Genomic DNA, 5,034 nt, shown 5'->3' with positions numbered 1-5,034 from the left:
TAGAAATTGAGGCACAGACAGGTTCTGTGACTTTCTCAAGGCCATGCCACTTAGAAGGTGGAGCTTGGATTCAAACCCAGGCATATCTGTTACGCCCAAAAGGCCTGCTCAGGCGCCACTTGTTACGGCCAAAGGTGATCCTGAGTGGGGGGTGAAAGGATTGAGAAAAGACAGACAAGAGAACGAAAGCTGGGTCTCGGTGGGATGCTGCTCCCTGATGAGGAGACAGCGCCAGCGCCCACAAGCCGTGTCTTTATTTTATAGCAGATGCCACGAGGAAAAGTAGGGGCGTGATCACGTTGTTTACAGCATTCTCGTGAGTTTCATCCCCACTCAACTACATGCACCTGAACTCTATCACAAGGCACGTGGAGCTACATGTTCAGACCATAGGTTCAAGCTTACAACCATAGCTGTTGGCTATGATTGAGCTGGGAGGGCCCTGCCCTTCCAGCTGGGACTTGCGCGTGGCAATGAGAGGACCCTGTCCTTTCATTAGTCCGAGGCTTGAACCTGGCCAAAACACTGTAGCCGCACCCCACACATATCCAATTCCAAAGCTTGTGATCTTAAACCATCACACAATACAGCCACTCTGCTTATGTACATGTGTGTCTTTATGCAGACATAAAGGAAACATTTGGATAAATAATACTCTAGATGACAAGAAAACTTCTCTTTAGGTGATTCTTTCAACATTTCATATGATTTGACCTTTTTATGTATATCTTTAAAAAATTTTTTTTATTGATTTCAGAGAGAAAGGAAGAAGAGAGAGAGAAACATCAGGGATGAGAGAGAATCATTGATCGGCTGCCTCCTGCATGCCCCCTACTGGGGATTGAGCCTGAAAATGCCCCTGACCAGGAATCGAACCGTGACCTCCTGGTTCATAGGTCAATGCTCAACCACTGAGCCACGCTGACTGGGCTTTATGTTTTTGGTGTTAATTTAAAATACTTTTTTGCAGATATGAAAAAGAATGAAATTCAATTAAGAAAATAACATACCATAATGCAGACTGTATCCTATTGCTCATTTGCTCAGTGAGTGCTAAGCTCCTACTGTTTGCCAGCGTGGGGGCTGAGATAAATAAAACCCAGTGCATGCCATGGAGGAACTCATAGTCCAGTGAGAACACCAAGAAAGCAGTACCCAGTCCACAGTCTTTCCTGATTCTATTGCATGGTGATTTTACTTTAGATTTTGGTCGACCAGTGAAAAATGAGGCTGCACCATAGATGTCAATACTGTAAGTGTTGCCTCTTTCAGCTGTGGGAACCAGGTGCTGCGCTGGGCCCTGAACATTATACACTGCCTTGCTTTCTCTATAAAACGTATTGCTTCAACCAACATTTACTGAGCTTGAGGCCCTTTGTGTGAGTTGGGGATACTGAGATGACTAAGACAAGTTCCCTGCTGGCAAAATCTGGTATTGTGAGGAAAACTGCCATGTTTCTAAGTAGTTACAGTTCCCTGTCGGTGAAAAAAAAAAAAAAAACATTTAAAAAGCACTTACCAAGGACTGGCTCATACACTTCTTATATATACTAATTTATTGGATTCTTAACCCTGTGATATAATACATTATTACTGTATTCTCTCTTTTACAGATGAGGATACTGGGGCACAAGGAGGTTAGGCAACTTGCCCAAGATCAGGCAGCCAGGAAGTAGAAGATCAGGGAATTGCAACCCAGGTTAGGTTGTTGGAAGAGCACAGCTGAAGAGACCAGCTTGTGGTAGAACAATCATAATAAACACAATTTTAGCAACTGTGACAGCACCAGTCGCAATCACACGGGCTTTGGGAGTTTTAAGTGCTTGCACAGACTTGTCTCCGTATTAGGTGGTCCCAGATGTAAAAATGACCCTCTCTTTTTTTCACAATGAGAAAATTAGCAAACAGAAAATGTTTGGAAGACCGACTTGAATATATACATTCTTAAGGCTGTAGATGAAATAATCAAATGTCTATGTAGAATATTTAATTTATTATGTTAGGTATGCACATACTCTCAGGATTATTAATACATTATTTAAATAATATATTTTATAAATATATTATGTATTAATAATACATTACTTTAGAAATACTGTTCCCCCTCCCCAGGCTTGTAATTAACAAAACAATTTTATTCTCTCTCTTCTTGTTGTGTACCTTTGATCTCAGTATTTTTATTATCAGTGGGGATGGTTTCTGAATCACCCCGCTCACCTTCTAGATCACATAAATTTCAATTCTAACTTGTTTGTGAGCCATCACTTTTTGAGCCTTTATACAATGCTGTCACTGAAATATTTTATCCTCAGAGTCCCAGTTCACTCAATCTTAGGACACCATTGTTTTTCTTTTTGTCCTATTGATTTATATTTGTGATCACAACATCTTAACATTTTACTGTGTTGCATTTAAAAGTCCTCTCTATAAGAAGCAGGAGGCCAACCCCTCGGAATTATGACTACATCTGTGTCAAAAATTGTTTCCTCTTTTTTTAAAAACATCAATTCTATCGTTTGCTTTTTTTTTTTTAATCATCAATTCTATTGGTTGGTCTTCCACAGACAGTACTTTGTTGTTTAAAATAATTGAGAGAGTCTAGGGAATATGAAAGATTCTGTGAGCTTTCCTGAGAACTTAAAAATGAGGCAACCCTTTTGTTCTTCTTAGGGATACTTTTTGGGGAAAAACACCCCACCTTATATCCAGATATGGACCACATGTTAACCTCACCTATTAAACGTGGCAGGCTTGCCTGTACAGATCTGTGTGGTGGGCACTATCCTCACTGAACACATGAGAAAGTTGAGACTCAGAATGAGAAGTGACTTGTAGAGGTGTCTAGCAGGTGACAGATCTGGAATACAACTTGAATCCAAGTCTGTCTGATCCTCTCACCCCCACGGTTCTCATTAAATTGCTGGTGAAGGTTCTAAACCACTCTCCTAATTTAGCTTGCTGGGCTGGTTAGCACACAGGACTGGGTTGTCAGAATGCTAACACTAATATATTCTTCTTCTATTACCTTATACATGTATAGCCATGCACAATATTTCATAAAGAGAGTGGCAAAGCAATTTGCACAAATAAAACCAAGATGCTTAATTTTAATTTCTGGTTTTTGTTTCAAATCCATGGAAAAACAGTCAGGTTGTTGACACCATAAATAGACACCCGGTGTCTATCTATAAGGATGCCCGGAAGGACCTTAAGTGGTGTAACTGCTTACATTTGCTTTATTCGTGGGAAGCAAGCCTTTCACGTATGAAGGGAAAAGAGTCGGGTGCCTTCCTCGGGAGTGCAAGGCCCCTTCCGGGCTGTGCTGCCCTGCTTCCTGCGGCTCCGGAGAGCTCATCGTGAGCATCTCTTCCCGGCTCTGCTCAGTGACTTCACTCCACAGCTTGAAACCGGCCTTGGTGGGAATATCGGAACATTGGAAATCGGCAAACCCTACAAGTCAAGGTTCCTTCCATTCCCCCCGCCCCCCTGCCTTCCCCCAAAGGACTTCACCTCCCTGTGCTGTGTGAATAGTCAGAATAGTCAGGTGATTCTGAAGATTTAGTGAGATAGAGCATGTAAAGCACATGGCAATGCTTCCATGTTTTCTGTTTAAATAAAGCATGCATATGCAGGGTTGAAAAAATACAACAAAAAAGGTTACAGTGAAATGTAAGTTCCCTTCTCAGCCTGGACCTCCATTCCAATTCCTGTCCTGAAAGGCAGCCTGTCCCTCTGAATCCTCCTGGAGATGTGCTCTGCAGAGATAAGCATGTGTACATGCATGCACATGTATGTGTATTAATAGCAGCATATCACAACAGTGTCCACCCTTTCATATGTATATATTAGAGAGGTACATACACATGTTGATCTATATCTATCTCATTCTATCTATCCATCTATCATTATTCTAAACTGGCTCTGTTGTTGTTAATCCTTACCTGAGGATATTTTTCCATTGATTTTTAAAGAGAGTGGAAGGGAGAGAGACAGAGAGAAACAGCGACGTGAGAGAGACACGTCAATTGGTTGCCTTCGCACATGCCCCGACCAGGGCTGGGGGATCAAGCCTGCACCTGAGATACATGCCCTTGACTGGAGTCGAACCTGGGACCCTGCAGTTCACAGGCCAATGTTCTTTCAAGTGAGCCAAACCCAGCTAGGGCTAACTTGTTATTTTAAGGACTTCTCATTATTCCATCTCTGGGATGCAACCAGCCCCCTGTGGGTGATATTTATGTTGTTTCCCATCTCTTGCTAGTACAAACAGTGGGCACTGAATAGCCTATTACACATAAACATGAATGTATCTGTAGGCTCACTTCCTGGATATGGAAGCATTGGGTCAAAGGGTATGGGCATTTACCTTTCTGGTTTGTCAAACTGCCTTCCAGGGGTTGTGCCAATTTTCTCTCCAACCCATGGTGTAGGTGAGTCATGAATCCCCACAGCCTTGGGACATTGCCCAACTTTTTGATCTGTGCCTTCTGGAAGTCCTTGGCTCCCAGGTAGACAAATGGTCCCCATCTGTATGACTGATGGAGAAATTCTAGCACAGGGAGGAAGGGCACTTGCCTACCACCACCACCCCTGTCCAGGCTTCTGCACACAAAACAAAGAGCTGGTGGGTCCAGACTGAGACAGACGCCATCAGCGTGAACTCCGCCTTGCAGGCTCTCTGTCATCCCTGTTTTCCTTGACTGGTATTTCTCAGGAACATTAAGGGTCAAGAGGGTGAGAAACTCCAGTGCACTGGGAAGCTTCAGGACAACGGTTCCCTGTCGCTCAACAGAATCGGCTTCCTGAAACACAGGCCTGTCATCTCGCTCTTTCTTTACAACTTTCTGTGTAAGAGAAGCATCGAACAGGCCGTCAAACCTCAGAGGGAAGGCGAGGGGAGGAGGGGGAGTAAGAGATCAACCAAAGGACTTGTATGCATGCATATAAGCATAACCAATGGTCACAGACACTGGGGGGGGGGGGGTGGGGAGAGCATGTGCTGGGGGGTGGGGGTGGCTGGGGAGAGGTCAATGC

This window comes from Myotis lucifugus, unplaced genomic scaffold, assembly GCF_000147115.1.
Source record: "Myotis lucifugus unplaced genomic scaffold, Myoluc2.0 scaffold_1222, whole genome shotgun sequence".
NCBI lineage: Eukaryota > Metazoa > Chordata > Mammalia > Chiroptera > Vespertilionidae > Myotis > Myotis lucifugus.
Note: the sequence above shows the minus strand (reverse complement) of the source record.